The sequence below is a fragment of the Notechis scutatus genome, unplaced genomic scaffold (genome assembly GCF_049901735.1).
Source record: "Notechis scutatus isolate UNSWTSFEM ecotype Mainland unplaced genomic scaffold, rNotScu1.2 NSCUCTG39, whole genome shotgun sequence".
Lineage (NCBI taxonomy): Eukaryota > Metazoa > Chordata > Lepidosauria > Squamata > Elapidae > Notechis > Notechis scutatus.
The window spans coordinates 142,580-157,664 of NW_028263116.1; positions in this window are offsets into that span (position 1 = coordinate 142,580).

The window sequence follows — 15,085 nt, forward strand, 5'->3', positions numbered from 1 at the left end:
ATAAGAATAAATGGGAATAATTAATCAAGAAGATAATTGTGTTTAAAAATTGGTTTTTAATATTACAATGTTCAGTTGTCTCATAATTATTGAATTTGTGTCGTGGAACCCATAAGCCTCATAATATATTTGAGTGAAAAAAATTTGCCAACCATCCTAATATTCTTCAGAAATATGTTTTTAAAAAAAATAGAGGAAAATACCCACTAATTTCTACTGTTCCAAATCTGGATGGTTGAGACCCAGATGTTGGTGTTATGGATAAGATGGTTGTCCAGAAATTGGGAAACAATCATACTAGCCCCCCTTGAAGCATGATAGCATCCACAGTTATGTTGTTGTGGGAATTGAATAAAGCTTTTGGAAGAAGATTGTGATGGAGAATTACTTCTTAGCTTCCCTCATGTAACTGCCTTAAATTTTCCTTAAAGATATTGGTCTAATAGTGGTTTTATATCTGTGTTTTGTTTCTTGCTTTCAATGAATTACAAGAAGCCACATCCCAAAATGTTTCAGAAGGCCTAAGTATTTTGCTGCATTTCTTAGAATGACAAAAATGTATAATCATAATTCTAATGAAAAAGAACTGGAAAAAATTATGAAATATCACGACCTGGATATCAAAACTACGCAATTATTGGATGAAACAAGTAACAGTGATACCCATGGTCATCAGGTTACTTGGTACAATGTCCAAGAATTTTGCAAAGTACATCAAGAATTTGCAGCTTCCTGCTATAATGCCATCAAGCTGAAAAAGATTGTGCTAATCAAAACAACATACATTTTAAGAAGATTCTTCTTGATACCTAGGATGCTGTCAGCAACCTGTATCAACCATTGGAGCCAGTCAGTGATATTTGTGATACATTTTTAAATGTTCAGTTGACTGAGTTTCATGTTTAAATAACAATAACAATAACAACAACAACAACAACAACAACAGAATGATTATATGAACCAAAGTACAGAAAAATTGCTGCAGGCTGTGAAAACAGAGAACATTATAAAAACAACAGAAACAGAAGCAGAATATAAGGAAATACAGCTGGGAGATAGATTAAATAGATGGAAAACCAAAGCTTTGCATGGACAGCACGTGAAAAACATTGAAGGAAAATGTGATGACAGCTTGACATGGGCATGGCTTATTTTTCCATCAAGGAAGAAATGGAAGGTTTAATACTTGCTGCTCAAGAACAAGCACTACAAACTAATCAGAGGTGGGATTAAAAAAAAATTACTGCCAATTCTGTGGGCATGGCTTGGTGGGAGTAGCTTAGTGGTCATGTGACTGGGTGGGCATGGCTGGGTAGTCATGTGACTGGGGGGGCGTTACTAACTCCACATCACTCATGTCAAGTGGTGCCTTGCCTCGCCCGGCTTGCCTGGCCTCCTGAGCTCTTCTGGTCTTTGTCTATTAATCTGTCTACTACTACAGTGTCTGGTAGATTATCTAATGCCTGCCTTTCCTTCTGAATCTGGAATTCTCACAGATTCTAAGCTCTATTATTCTGTACAATCTTCTGTGGAAACGCCTTGATGACTGGCTAGAGAATTCTGGGAGTTAAAATCCATATATGTTTCAGCTGAGCGACGCTGATCTAGCCCTTGGGTTCCATCTAGTGTGGTAAATCCCTGCTACTGTAGATCTGGTGCTTAGTGCTTGTTCTTGTGCTGTTATGATCAGTGACCAGTGCTGCCTTTTATGCATACACACTTCAGGAATAATTATAAAAATGATGATTTCTCATTCATTTCCTTACTAATAGTAGAAATAAAATAATCAGCCAAAAATGTAACCTAAAGTTGGAACCCAAAATCAGATGTACACTAAATGTAGACTGATTTTTAGCTACATATCTTCCCAGCAAACAGCAAATTTTGAAGCTCCAGGTAAAGAAGATTCATTTTAGGAGGAGCAATCACAGTTTGCATGTTGGAGTTTCCAAAAGGAATGTTGGGAAATTCTGTATTTTAAAGAACATTTGAAGGAGGTGTGCAAAATAGTTCTTCTCTGCCTGAGGCTATAGAGATCTGGCACCAATCAAAATATTGTTTGTGAAGCAACTGATCAACACTGAGGGTAAGACACTAATATATGAAAATAAGAGCAAACTCCACTTCTTTCTAGTACTGATGATGTTACCTAGTTTGGTAATGAAACATCTGCATCTATGGTTCACATTGCTTTAATCACTATTTGTTAAGAAAACCACAACTGATTTATTTAATTGCACCAGACTCTAAATAAATCAGGAATAGAAAATCCTAAGCTATAGTGTAGACTCATGCTTCTCAACTTTGGCAATTTTAAGGTGCATGGATTTCAATTCCCAGAATTCTCAAGGTAGCATGTAGTTCACCCATCTTAAACTTGCCAAGACTGAAAAATGCTGATCTTCAGAGACGGATTTTTCCATTCCTCTTTTACTGGTTCTTACTTACCTAGAAGCAATCATAATGCGAAATCCTCACTTCCATCCCATTCCCTCACTAACCTGATTTCCAGCTCCATTCTCCTCCATGCAGGGCAACCAAAGAAGACTATGTGACTATCAGTTTAAAAAAGGTTCAATCAGACCTTCCAAAAAAGAAGTTGGAGCTTCTTTTTTGGAAGGACTTCATTTTTTGAAATGGGGTGGAAATGAGACTTTGCATTATAATGCCAAATCCTCACTTCTACCCCATCCAAGAGAAAAGATAATGCCATATCCTCATTTCTACCCCATTTCAAAATAATGATAATGCAAAATCCATTCCACAACACACACCAATCGCTCCCTAACTTGCTTTCCAGCACTCTTCCCCTCCATGCAGGGCAACAAAAAAAGACCATGTGACTACCAGTTCAATCAGACTTCTAAGGTCTCCAGGGTATAAAGTTCTAAGTTCTGACTGAATTGACTGATTAGTCTCCCAGCTGCTGGGGCTGCTGGTCCATTTGCAAGGACAAAGTTGAAACCGTTTCACATTTAATATGTAAATGCAGCAAAATTGCACAAACTGATTACAAAGCTAGACACGACTAAGTTGCTAAATTAATCAACTTTTCGTTATGTAAAAAATTTACCTGTATTTGAAAAATCATGGGAACATAAAGTGAAAAAAGTTATTAAAAATGAGAAGGTGAAGATCTTGTGGGACTTTCGAATATAGACAGATCGCCATTTGGAACACAACATGCCAGATATTACAGTTGTCGAAAACTGAAAAGTACAATTTATTGATATTTCAGTACCAGGAGGTGCCAGTGTCCAAGAAAAAGAACTAAAAAATAACATGAAATATCACAACCTGGCCATCGAAACTATGCAAGTATGAATGAAACATGTAACAGTGATACCCATTGTCATTGGGGCACTTGGCACCATGTTCAAGAATTTTACAAAATACATCAAGAAATTCCAGCTTCCTGCAATTTCACCAGCAGAATTGCAAAAAACTGCTATTCAGAACATCGTACATCTTTAAAAGGTATTTAGTTGATACCTGGGATGCTGGCAGCAATCCGTATCAACCATTAGCACCAGTCAACGATATTTGTGATGCATTTTTGAATGTTTAATTGACTGAATTTCATGATTAATGAATAAAGAATATTTATTTCTTTAATTTATTTAATTTATATTGCTGTCTATTCGCCCATGGTGACTCGAAGGAGCTTACACAGTGTAAAACCATATTTAAAATTTAAAAAAAAAACAATAAAATCTAACAAAAAGAATGAAATAAATGAATAAAGTACAATAGAACAAAATCTGGAAAAAAATAAAATAGATAAAAAATCATAATAATAATTGGAATTAAGCTAAAATGTAGGGGAGGCTGGTTTTTTTATATTGATGAGTGTGGCATTTTTTTTACTTCTTAAATATATTGTCTTGTTATAAAAAGCAAATATTCAGTTGTATTACAGCAGCCACATTGGCATCAATCCATTAGTAATTATAAAAAGTTAACCCTGTGATGATTTACATAATTTAAAATTTTAAAGATAAGGGGAAAATAATGTCAATGTGAACTATGGTTTCTGGAATGCTAATGAATAAAGGGTTGTTTAAATTGTACATTTAAAGCTAAATGTGGCTTGGTTGACAATTGCAAAATGGATGAACTTATTTTATAATGCAATAAATGTTTTTATCTTAAGTTCAATCCTTAACACCGAGATCTTCAATGAATTTTTATTTGTTGTTGTTTACAAAAGGCAGAGAGAAAATAAAGAAAAAGAAAAAGAAATTTATTTGTAAAAGTAAATTACTATTTGGTTTGTAATGTCCCCTTTATTTATTTTTCAAATTTTTATAACACAGCTCCTCATGTAGTGATTCTGAGCAGTGTTCATAATACAAGAGACTATATAGGAAGTCCTTGACTATGACCACAATTGAGCCCAAAATCTATGTTGTGAAGAAAGATAGTTTTAAGTGAGATTTGCCTAATTTTACAACCTTTCTTGCCACAACTGTTAAATGAATTGCTGCAGTTGTTAAGTAAGTAACTTCAGTTTTTAAGTGAATTTGGTTTTCCCATTGACTTTGCTTGTCAGAAGGTCCCAAAGATGATCACATGGCCCCAGGACACAGCATCATAAATATGAACCAGCTGCCAAGCATCCAAATTTCAATTGCATGACCATTGGGATTCTGCAATAGTCATAATGTGAAAAAACAGCCATCAGTTACTTTCTTCAGTGCCTTTGCAACTTTGAATAGTTACCAGTTCAAAAGTTACCAATGACTGTAAGTAAGGACTAGCTATATACAGTACAAATAGTTTTCAATGTACAACCACAATTTAGCCCAACAGGTCTAAATATGGAAATGCATGGTTGGATGATTCTAGGAATTGAGTCATTTGCTTGTGTAATCCCAAGCAGCCATGGTGAGCATAATGGTCACATAGGGAACATTTGGTGGAATTTTCATTATCCTTTAGAGTTTCTTTACATATAAGGCATGTGCCGGAGTCTTGTGGTTCATTGGTGGGGATTTCTTTCTCTTTGGGTTGTTGTTTGGCATTGGATTTTTTTCCTGGCATGGAAGGTTTGTTGAGATGGTACATTGATAAAATTGTTCAATCAAACAAGATATTTGGGTAATCAATATAGCCAATATCACACTAATTAATAAAATACAATAATCACGCTAGTCAAATAATTTCACCAAGCAACAATCAGCCTAATCAATTAATTACACTAAGCTATAATCACAATCAGCCTAATCAATTAATTATACTAATCGCTAATCACACTGGTCAATTAAATTCACTAAATCACTAATTTTACTAATCAATTAAATTACATAAATCACTGATCATTTACACTGATCAGTAATCACACTATTTGCACTAAACATTCTAGCCACACTAATCAATCAAACAATAAGTAAATTAATCAATTGATAAATTAATTATTTTAGAGAAATTGTTTTAGAGACATCATTATTTAATCATTGGTATAGGTCATGAGGTAGAAAAGTTATGTTTTGAGGTAATGAAGTAATCAGTGTTTAAGTATTGAAGTAATGAAATAGTATTTATTTATTTATTTAGTTCCAGTGCAAAATCATCCCAGTACAAACCATAGTAGTAATCTCTACTAATTACTCAGTGGGTCATATTATTAAAATGAGGATCAGACACAGTAAAATACAATAAAATTAGAGGAGATGAAACAGTAAAATGAAATGGGATATGGTAAAAAATACTGCAAGATATATAATGAAATGAATCCTAGAGATAAGAAAAAGTAGGCACTTAAGTGAATTAATTACTTTTAAATATAAACTCAATTTGTGGTGTATAAGATATCCTATCAACTTAACAGTTCAAGTGACTAGATATATATTTGGGTCTTGAACAAAATAGAATTATTTTTTGTTTGTTTCTTTGAAAACTAGTATGTCATTTTTGTGAAGCAATATCTCTATGTATTGAGCCCTTGATGAGCTGCCATATAATGGACAAGTGATTAGGACATCTGAAATAGTCAGGTATCTTTAACTACACATAATGACACTCTAGAAATGCTCATAGCTTAATGGAAAGAATCCATTTGTTGCAACAGAGTGAAACTATTTTTAAAATGGCTTGAACATGGTTTTAGGTGAAATCTCCTTAAACTTAAATTTATATTTGCCTCCCTGAAAGAAATTAAACAGGGAGCAGAAAGTCATTCTTTTAGCATAGACTTTCTGCCTAACCAGCTAACTAGTTATGGTAATCCAAGTAAAGGAATATGATTGCACATTAAGCAGAAAAATCACCCTTTCACTGTTGATAGCATTTATGTGCTGTAGGGCAGCGTGTAAATTTAACAAATAATATAAATAAAAATAATTAAAAGGGGGAAGGAGATATTATTTTTATAAGAATTATATAACCTATATGAATAAAAGAGGAAAACAATATGACACAGAACATTGCTTTGTAATTAGATTGCAGGTTTCTAAGAGGGAATTTATTTATAAGTGGCATATTCACAGTTCAACTTAATAATTGCATAGAAACATTTTCCTCAAATTGTTGACTTATGGACAAAAAAAGGGTTAGGGTTAACATTAAGTTAATAAGCATTTTTGTGGCAAGAGTTGAGTGATGGAATTATCAGCAAATCTTTAATGCAAATAATTAAGGAGAAGGTGTGGTTCTAGTCCTTCCAAAACCACAGCTGAATGATTTGGGGCATCTTCTCACTCTAGAAACCTTAATTAATCATCTTAGTTTAAATCATTATATTTGTATCTTTTGTCCATTTTTATCATCCCTTTGTCTCATCCCTTATGAAAAAAAAAAAGAAAATCAGTTTCTCCTGAAATCATTAATCTGAGTATGATGCCTTTCTATCTCCCCCCTAAGTTAATCAAATTAATCTTTAAAATAATATCTAATACCCAATCAGATTGTGCTTGGTACATTCTATCTAACTAATACATCCAACACAATTAAGTGCATAATTAGACAATAAATCCAAATATTAAAAAGAAATACTATAATAAAAATTTTATAATAACATCAATACCATAATTTTATTAAACTCTTTAATTAAAACAATATTCTAAACCTCTCCTATTATTAAGTTTTAAAGCCAATCATTTTTAAACATTTTAACATTTTAATCTCTTATCAACTCTTAAACCATTGCAATACTACCATCTCATCTTATGTACCTTGCAAAATCTTTTTTTAAAAAAAAAAAAATTATACTTTATCCATTATCCATAAAAAATTCCTTTTTTCCATTTAATTTCAAAACATTGTAGCTTTTCTCCACCTTTTCCCTTTTCTTTCTTCTCCCAACAAACCTTTCTACCCCCTTCTTCTAGCCTCTGCCTTACCGGCTTCCCTTCTCTGTCGCATTTCTTTTCCCCTTTGTTTACAATCATCATATTGGTTTTGCACTTTATTTTTCCCTTTCTTAAATGTTTTTTTAGATCTTAAGTCCTTAAGTCCTTTAGTTTTCTTCTTTTCTCTTCTTTTCTTTTCTTTCTCTCTTCCTTTTTTCTGGATCAAATTCTGAGATTCATTAAAGATGGCTCCTTCCTTTCTTTCTTGTTCCTCTGCTGTCTTCATCTGTTGTAATTTTTGTTGATAATTAGTAGCGCCATTTCTAAGAAAAGGAAAGCTTCTTCCACACCATCTTTACCATTTTTTTTGCTTGTTCATATTCTTTTCTTAGTTCCTCAACAGAAAGAGCCATTATAAATCTTTTCTTTTCTTTTCTCCTTCTTTCTTCTTACAACAACCAGAATATTCAAAAGAAAATAAAAAAGATAAAACAGTCCCAAAGTTATCAATCAGTCCAAACCAAGGCAGAGTTCTCACTTTCTCCTTCTGGGGTAATATCAATCAAAGAGAAAGAAAGTCCAAATCTGTTTAAAATCTTATTACAATATATTCTAGTCTTCAAATCCTTAAGGCATCTGCTCCAACAAAATCTTAGCATACAAATATTTTCTTTTTAATCCTCTCTCTTCCCACTCATCGCTTAAAACCAATTTCCACCTAAAAAATAGGTTTCTTAATATCCAGTTATTTATTCCGTAGGAAAAGAGGAAAGCTATCCTTTCAGCACCTTCAAGCAGCCGCTTTTTTTCCTCTTCTGGCAGGTATTATTCAGAAAGTCATACTTTTCAGGAATTTTATTAAATATGTCTTAGAGTCCTAGGAGCCAAGAAAAACTTTCTCCTCTCAATCACTTTCTCCACTTCCTCCTGCGCATTCTTACCCGGCTGCCAGCTTCTTTGTGGCGGCCATTACGGACCGCCGCTGCACCGTCCTGGGAAAAGGGGTTCTGCCGGCCAGGAGGGGGTCTGCAACACCCCCAGTCCCTTCTCCGGATCCCCCTACCTTCAGCTGCCCCTGCAGGTCAGCCTAGCTCCGGCCACCCGGCTGGGTCGGAGCCCCAAAAACGATTAGCGGCAGGGATCGCAGCTTATAAATCCCTGCCGCTCGCATGAAGCCGACAAACCGGAAGTTTTCCTAATTCTGTCTTTGAGACCACCATGGGTGCACTTAGTTACAGCATCTACTATGCAGTCTATGCTGTGGCACATGCTCTGAGGGCCTTGCATGCCTCCCAACTCAACAATGGTCGAAAATTTGATCAGAGGAGGCAGAAGCATTATATTCAATCAACGTGGCAGGTAAAATTTGCTAATGCAAAATAAAGGATGATCAGGTATAAAAGTACTGGCTTTAAAGGACTGGGTAGTAGACTGGAGATAGATGATGTGGTATCCCTCCCCCTCTTTTGAGAGGGAGCTGATCAATTTTGACATAGGGCCTCTTTGATCCATCTTTCAAACCAGCAGTCTTCTCTATCCAAAATGTGGACTTCGTTGTCTTCAAAATTTGTCTTTTAAATGTAGACTGTAGATATCCTCATGGGTTTACTTTCTCATGTTGTGCCATGTTTATTTATTTTATTTTATTTATTTTATTTGGTTTGTCAATTGCTTACAAGATAATAGGTATAAGTAAAAACATAGTTATTGTGATGACCCATAGTCTCTCAAAATAACCTCAAACCCAAAACATACATTAAAGTCCGGTAATGCCTTCAACTTAACTTCACTGTTTTATTAGGCACAGTTTAAAGTCACAAAAGTAAATAATGAGGCAAAAAGAAAACCAAAAAACCCCGCATTGACGAAAGTTCTGAAGCAAGCCAAGATAACTAATCATAAACTCCAGGAAAGTAACCGAGGAGAGTCCATGGGAAGAATGCCAGCAAAGATAAACCTTTTTCAAAGTAAACATTAAACTTTCACTCCAGCAATTCTAACTGTGCAGTTACAAACTTATAAACATATCTCCCTGCTGCAAGGATGGGTATCACTCCCTGCTGCACCCTGGGTATCACTGTTAGATGTTTCATTCATAATCACAACCACTATGGCCAGGTTGTGATATTTCAAGTTTTTTTATAGTTCTTTTTCTTGGATTCTGGCATCTCCTGGTACTGAAATATCAATAAATTGTACTTTTCAGTTTTCGACAACTGTAATATCTGGCATGTTGTGCTCCAAATGGCGATCTGTCTATATTCGAAAGTCCCACAAGATATTCACCTTCTCATTTTTAATAACTTTTTTCACTTTATGTTCCCATGATTTTTCAAATACAGGTAAATTGTATTTTTTACATAACGAAAAGTTGATTAATTTAGCAACTTAGTCACGTCTAGCTTTGTAATCAGTTTGTGCAATTTTGCTGCATTTACATAATAAATGTGAAACGGTTTCAACTTTGTCCTTGCAAATGGACCAGCAGCCCCAGCAGCTGGGAGACTAATCAGTCAGTTCAGTCAGAACTTAGAACTTTATTCCCTGGAGACCTTAGAAGTCTAATTGAACTGGTAGTCACATGGTCTTTTTTTGTTGCCCTAAATGGAGGAGAAGAGTGTTTTAAAGCAAGTTAGTGAGGGATTGGTGTGTGTTCTGGAATGGATTTTGCATTATCATTATTTTGAAATGGGGTAGAAATGAGGATATGGCATTATCTTTTCTCTTGGATGGGGTAGAAGTGAGGATTTTGCATTATAATGCAAAGTCTCATTTCCACCCCATTTCAAAAAATGAAGTTCTTCAAAAAAAGAAGCTCTTGCAAAAAAGAAGCTCCAACTTCTCTTTTGGAAGGTCTGATTGAACCTTTTTTAAACTGATAGTCACATAGTCTTCTTTTGTTGCCCTGCATGGAGGAGAATGGAGCTGGAAATCAGGTTAGTGAGCGAATGGGATGGGAGTGAGGATTTTCTATTATGATTGCTTCTAAGTAAGTAAGAACCAGTAAAAGAGAAATGGAAAAATCCCTCTCTGAAGATCAGCCTTTTTCAGTCTTGACAAGTTTAAGATGGGTGAACTACATGCTAACTTGAGAATTCTGGGGATTGAAGTCCATACACCTTAAAATTGCCAAAGTTGAGAAGCATGAGTTTACATTATACATTAGGATGTTCCATTCCTGATTTATTTAGAGGTTGGTGCAATTAAATAAATCAGTTGTGGTTTCCTTAACAAATAGTGATTAAAGCAATGTGAACCATAGATGCAGATGTTTCATTACCAAACTAGGTAACATCATCAGTAATAGAAGGGAGTGGAGTTTGCTCTTATTTTCAAATATTAGTGGCTTACCCTCAGTGTAAGATCAGTTTCTTCACAAACAATATTTTGATTGGTGCCAGATCTCTATAACCTCAGGCAGAGAAGAACTATTTTGCACACCTCCTTCAAATGTTCTTTAAAATACAGAATTTCCCAACATTCCTTTTGGAAACACCAACATGCAAACTGTGATTACTCCTCCTAAAATGAATCTTCTTTACCTGGAGCTTCAAAATTTGCTGTTTGCTGGGAAGATATGTAGCTAAAAATCAGTGTACTTTTAGTGTACATCTGATTTTGGGTTCCCACTTTAGGTTACATTTTTGGCTGATTATTTTATTTCTACTATTAGTAAGGAAATGAATGAGAAATCATCATTTTTATAATTATTCCTGAAGTTTGTGTGCATAAAAGGCAGCACTGATCACTGATCATAACAGCACAAGAACAGGCACTAAGCACCAGATCTATAGTAGCAGGGATTTACCACACTAGATGGAACCCAAGGGCTAGATCAGTGTCGCTCAGCTGAAAGATGTATGGATTTTAACTCCCAGAATTCTCTAGCCAATCATCAAGGAGTTTCCACAGAAGATTGTGGAGAATAATAGAGCTAAGAATCTGTGAGAGTTCCAGATTCAGAAGCATAGGCAGGCATTAGATAATCTACCAAACACTGTAGTAGTAGACTGATGAATAGACACATACCAGAAGAGCACAGGAGGCCAGGCAAGCCGGGCGAGGCAAGGCGCCTCTTGACATGAGTGATGTGGAATTAGTCACGCCCCCGTCACATGACTACCCAGACATGTCCATCCAGTCACATGACCACTAAGCCATTCCCACCAAGCCCACAGAATTGGCAGTAAATTTTTTTGAATCCCACCACTGATTAGTTTGTAGTGCTTGTTCTTGAGCAGCAAGTATTAAACCTTCCATTTTTTCCTTGATGGAAGAATAAGCCATGCCCATGTCAAGCTGTCATCACATTTTCCTTCAATGTTTTTCAAGTGCTGTCCATACAAAGCTTTGGTTTTCCATCTATTTAATCTATCTTCCAGCTGTATTTCCTTATATTCTGCCTCTGTTTCTGTTGTTTTTATAATGTTCTCTGTTTTCACAGCCTGGAGCAATTTTTCTGTACTTTGGTTCATATAATCATTCTGTTATTATTATTGTTGTTGTTGTTATTTAAACATGAAACTCAGTCAACTGAACATTTAAAAATGTATCACAAATATCACTGACTGGTTCCAATGGTTGATACAGGTTGCTGACAGCATCCTAGGTATCAAAAGAATCTTCTTAAAATGTATGTTGTTTTGAGTAGCACAATCTTTTGCAGCTTGCTGGCATTAGAGCAGGAAGCTGCAAATTCTTGATGTATTTTGCAAAATTCTTGGACATTGTACCAAGTAACCCGATGACAGTGGGTATCACTGTTACATGTTTCATCCAATAATTGCCTAGTTTCGATATCTAGGTTGTGATATTTCATAATTTTTTCCAGTTCTTTTTCATTAGAATTATGATTATACATTTTTGTCATTCTAATAAATGCAACAAAATACTTAGGCCTTCTGAAACATTTTGGGATTTGGCTTCTTGAAATTCATTGAAAGCAAGAAACAAAACACAGATATAAAACCACTATTAGACCAATATCTTTAAGGAAATTTAAGGCAGTTACATGAGGGAAGCTAAGAAGTAATTCTCCATCACAATCTTCTTCCAAACTCTTTATTCAATTCCCACAACAATATAACTGTGGATGCTATCATGCTTCAAGGGGGACTAGTATTGATTGTTTCCCAATTTCTGGACAACCATCTTATCCATAACACCAACATATGGGTCTCAACCATCCAGATTTGGAACAGTAGAAATTAGTGGGTATTTTCCTCTATTTTTTTTTTAAATTATACTTCTGAAGAATATTAGGATGGTTGGCAAGATTTTTTTTACTCAAATATATTATGAGGCTTATGGGTTCCAGGACACAAATTCAATAAGTATGAGACAACTGAATATTGTAATATTAAAAACCAATTTTTAAACTCAATTATCTTCTTGATTAGCTATTCCCATTTATTCTTATTGGAGCTCAGAATAATGATCTAATAGTTCAAAAAGAAAAGATTCATGGAAACTCTCTAGGTCCTAAAGTTAACTTGTAAATATAATCACAGCTAATGCATTGAAAGTCGCCTTCTTGTGTGACTCTACCTCAATACCTATCTACACATCCTGAAAATTATGAAAAAGTAGTTATAGAAGAGAAAAATGTCTGAATGTTAAATGAGAGTTTGCAGTCACACAGGTTCTCTGTATGTTTATTTTTCCAGTACGGTCTAACTTCCTGGTTTGTCTTATTTTCATGGGAATCTTCATGCAAAGGGAGGGTGACATGCTAAATTATCTGTCATAGTTTCACAGAGTGAGTGTAATAGGGATATATATCTGTGTCCCTATATATCAAGTAATATTACACTACTAACCAGAGCATACAAAACATTTGCTAGACCAATACTCGAATACAGTTCATCAGTCTGGAACCCACATTACATATCTGATATTAGCACAATTGAGAAAGTCCAGAAATATTTCACAAGAAGAGTTCTCCACTCCTCTACTCGTTGTAGAATACCTTATGCCACCAGACTTGAAATTCTAGAACTAGAAAACCTTGAATTACGCCGTCTTCGGTCTGATTTAAGCATGGTATATAAAATCATACATTGCAATGTCCTACCTGTCAATGAATACTTCAGCTTCAACCATAACAACACAAGAGCACACAATAGATACAAACTCAAAGTTAACCGCACCAAACTTGATTGCAGGAAATACGACTTCAGCAATAGAGTGGTCAATGTCTGGAATACTCTACCCGACTCTGTAGTTTCTTCCCCAAACCCCAAAAACTTTAACCTTAGACTGTCTACTATTGACCTCACCCCTTTCCTAAGAGGTCTGTAGGGGGCGTGCATAAAGCGCTCAACGTGCCTACCGTCCCTGTCCTATTGTTTCTCTTATTCTTCTTTTATTTTTCTTATATGTACCCATTTCATGTATTCACAACTATGTATACACTTATACTTATTATCTTGTAAACAATTGGCAAATCAAATAAATAAATAAATAAAATAAATAAAATCACCGGTAGCCAGTGTTTGCTACTGGGGGGTGCTGAACTCCTCCCACTCCCCGAACGGCTGGGGCAGTTTCCAAAGGCCAATCATCTGGCCACTCAGCCGTTCGGATGACACTTACATCAGCTCCAGTATCTAAGAGACCCGAGAAGACTTTGTTATGGATTGTAAATTGTAACACAGGCCTGGCTTGTTCTACTGTCTGATGGACAGTAAATGCCCATACATCAGCTGTTTTAACAGGTACTGGAATAGCGGTTGCTACTAATTCTCCCTTGCTAAATTTTATGGGAGTATTTCCAATTACTGCCATGGCTACTGAGGAAAAGTCGTCGGAGTCTCTCAAAAACGGAGAAGCGATGATTCCCCTTGCCATGAGGTCTCGGATGGGATAGATTATGAGGGGTGTCATGGCAGGGGGGATCGTTTTCAGGCATGTGGGGAGAAAATAAACAGTGCCTGGGATGTCAATTTCCATATCTTCGGAGGCAATTAGGTGGAAAGATATGGAGTCAGCCTTTGGAGTGGGGCTGACTGATCGCCCCTCCTCTAGTTTCCCTGTGGCTGAGAATTGTTGCTGCAACACTGATTTGCCCAGTGGTGCCCTTTCTTGCACCTGGGGCATATCGTCTTAGGCTTGGTGTTGTTTTGTGTATTGTCTCTGGTTCTGCATTGTGCCTTAAAATGGCCAGGTTTCCCACAATTGAAGCAGTTTCCGGCTTGCTTGCTGCAAAGCCATAGCCAGATGCTCCATATTGTAGGAGACAGTCCCCACGATTCTGCAAGCCTTTAGATAGTCCGAGAGGGAAACCCCCCCTCGGGCAGATAGAGGCTGCAGAATCCTTTTGCAATCCTCATTAGCATTTTCAACAGCCAGTTTTAACAGAAGCTCTCTACGGGCTTCTTCATTAGAGATTTGCCTATGAATGGCTTTCTGAAGCTCCTCTATGAACTCGGCATAAGGCTGATTTGAGCCTTGAATAATTTTTGAAAAAGATCCTATGATGCCAGAGGTAGGATCATCAACTTTGTCAAGGGCTTTGACCGCTATGATACTGACAAAGGTAAGGGTATGTTGTGGGAGTGTCGCCTGAGCTGCTAAGTCCATAAATTGACCCATACCACAAATTTGATCCGCTCTCGCGACCACACCATGATCGCGGGCAAATTTTTCAGCTTCTGACTCCCAAACAACGTACTGTGGTCCTGTCAGTATCATGCGAAAAAGATCCTTCCAATCTTGGGGTAACATGAAAAAGGAGGTGCTGAAGGTGTTAATGAAGCCTCTGACATATGGTGCCTGGATGCCGTACATGGCCACGG